The 2,478-nt window shown below is 43.7% G+C and overlaps 1 pseudogene; it reads right to left on the bottom strand.

Moving 5' to 3' along the window:
- Positions 1 to 2,112: 2,112 nt before the first annotated feature.
- Positions 2,113 to 2,208, bottom strand: LOC128777925 (small nucleolar RNA U13; annotated as a pseudogene).
- Between the last annotated feature and the right edge of the window lie 270 nt (positions 2,209 to 2,478).

Below are 2,478 nucleotides of genomic sequence, written 5' to 3'. Positions count from 1 at the left end.
GATCAGGAAGGACCTTTGGAAACCACAGTTTCCACTTCTGCTGTAGGGGCAGAAAGCATGGGGCAGCCCAACCCCTCAATGCCTGGGAAGTAGCAGAGGAAGTAACTGAAGCTGGCTCTGTGCTGTAGGACTATTGCCCTTACCAGGTCCCCACTATCCTGCATCAGCCCTGCAGGGACCTGTCAGGGGGTCTTTTTGCCCCTGGTTTCTCTCTATCCTGCTCACCTCTATAAAAAGGTATATTCTCCCTGCTCAGGCCCCCTGGCAGTATCTCACTGTGACTTCTCATCTTACCCCCAACTCCTTGGCCTCACCTTCATGACCTTGGTGTATCATTTGTGAGTCATCCTTGCTGCCTTGTTCCAGCCCCACCAATGTGCTTACTGCTCTCTCCCACATAGGAATTACTCACTGCTTATGTCATCAATCCCTCTGGAATGTGCCCCTTCCTCCATGACACCCATTCTCTCTTCATCATTTATTATTATTTTTTAAACTAACAGTGTTGTCTTTTCCCCCCTTGGATGATTAAAATAATACATACTTTTTGTAGAAAATCTGTAAAATGAAAAATGTATACAAAAGAAAATTGAAAGTACCCATAACTCCACAGCTTAACTAACTGTGGTAACTAACATTACCATTCTGGTGGGCTTCCTTCTTGTCTCCTCCTCACCAAAACTCCTTCCTGCCTCAGGCCTTCATGCATGCTTATTATTCCTTCTGCCTAAAAGTCTCTCTCTCTTCCTTTCTCCTCTACCTACTACCCCCTCTTCTCTTCCCACCTGCATTCTATGAGTAAATCAACTCATCTGTATAATCATAAAGGTCATTCTTGCAGAGAAACTGTTCCTCTACCTCCAAGTTATGTCTATTACACATTCACAGCACCCAGTACTTTTCCTTGTATCATTTACCACAACTAGAAATAAACCATCATTTTTGTCCTCATGTGTTTAATGTCTGTCTAAGCTACTTGACTTGACATAAGGTCCATGACTGGCTTACTTGTTTATTCTGTTGACCCTAGCATCTGCCACAGTGCCTCGTATACAGAAAACACACAACACATTGTACCAAGACACCTTCCTAGAGTAACCATGTGTCCTCTCAGCACTTTAAAATAATCAGTTTAAAAAATATGATGACTCAATTACCATATGAGACCTGGTTCCAGGTACAGGAAACCTGGATCTTGCCCCAAGGAGTCTTCAGTCTTTTGAGGGAGACAGACAAGTAAGTGGAGGATTCTGATATGTCCTTGATGATCAGTTATAAGTATATATAATCAATAGTGTTAAGTAAAGCATAGAGAAAGGGCCCCTAAACTAGCCTTGAGGGAGGTGATACTATTGTTTTAATTTGTCCTCATTAGTGCATTTACTTCATAGAATCATAGGATAATAGAATTGAATGGGACCATGAGATCAATAGGCCCCAACTCTTTCTGTGAGGTGAGGAAATTAAAGCAGTGAAGGGCAATAAAGTGACTTGGCCAAAGCCCCTGGGTAATTTACTGGTGGCAGATCTGGGATTAGAGCCTCAATCTTGAGACTCCCAGTGCAGTACCCTTTCTAACTGTACCTTAGGGGCCTTTGGAGGAGGGGCCTTTAGAGGAGGCCCCCCCTCTCCCCCTGCTCCTCCTTCCATTCTGTTAATCCCCAAGTCCTGCTGATTTTACCTTGTAAAGGTTTCTTCAGTTTGTCTGCTTTTCCTCCCGTCCCCTCTATCACGCTCCAAACCTCCATCATCTCCAGCCTGGGTGCCTACACTCACCTCCTACATTGTCTCTCTGCTTCTAGTCTTGTCCTGATCAGATTCCTTCTCCACTTTGCAGCCCAAGTGAGCCTTCACAGGCCTAAGTGTGAGCATGTATATCCCCAGCTTAAAGCCTCATTGAATTTTTCGTTCAAATTAATATGGTATGTTAGCTTTGGCTGCCATAACAAAATACTGCAGAGTGGGTGGCTTAAACAACAGAAATTTATTTCTCATTGTTCTGGAGGCTGTAAGTCCGAGATCAGGGTGCCAGAAAGTAGGTTTAATTCTGAGGCCTCTTCTTCTTCTTCTTCTTCTTCTTCTTCTTCTTCTTCTTCTTCTTCTTTTTTTCCATGTCAGACAGGTAATGTGCCGAGGTCGTAACGGGGAGGCACATGTCACATAATGGTGTGAATATCCAATCATCACTCTTATGAACTACAAAAGGAGAAGAGCTCTCTTGTGTCTCCTCCTTTTTTAAGGACACAAATCCTATCAAATTAGGGCCCCAGTCTTAGGACCTCATTTAACCTTAATTACCTACAAAAGACCCTATCTCCAAATACAGTCACATTGGAGTTTAGGGCTTCAACAGATGAATCTTGGGGGCACACAAACCCGTCCATAGCACACGGTCTACGAAGTCTTTCTTAATCTGGCCTACTTTACCCACTACCCTCTCTGCTTTCATGCTTCTATACCTTCAATCTCTCTTGGTTC

Source organism: Panthera pardus, unplaced genomic scaffold, assembly GCF_024362965.1.
Source record: "Panthera pardus isolate Hobbes unplaced genomic scaffold, ASM2436296v1 HiC_scaffold_17, whole genome shotgun sequence".
Classification (NCBI taxonomy): Eukaryota; Metazoa; Chordata; class Mammalia; order Carnivora; family Felidae; genus Panthera; species Panthera pardus.
Note: the sequence above shows the minus strand (reverse complement) of the source record. Positions and strands in the feature narration are given on the sequence as shown.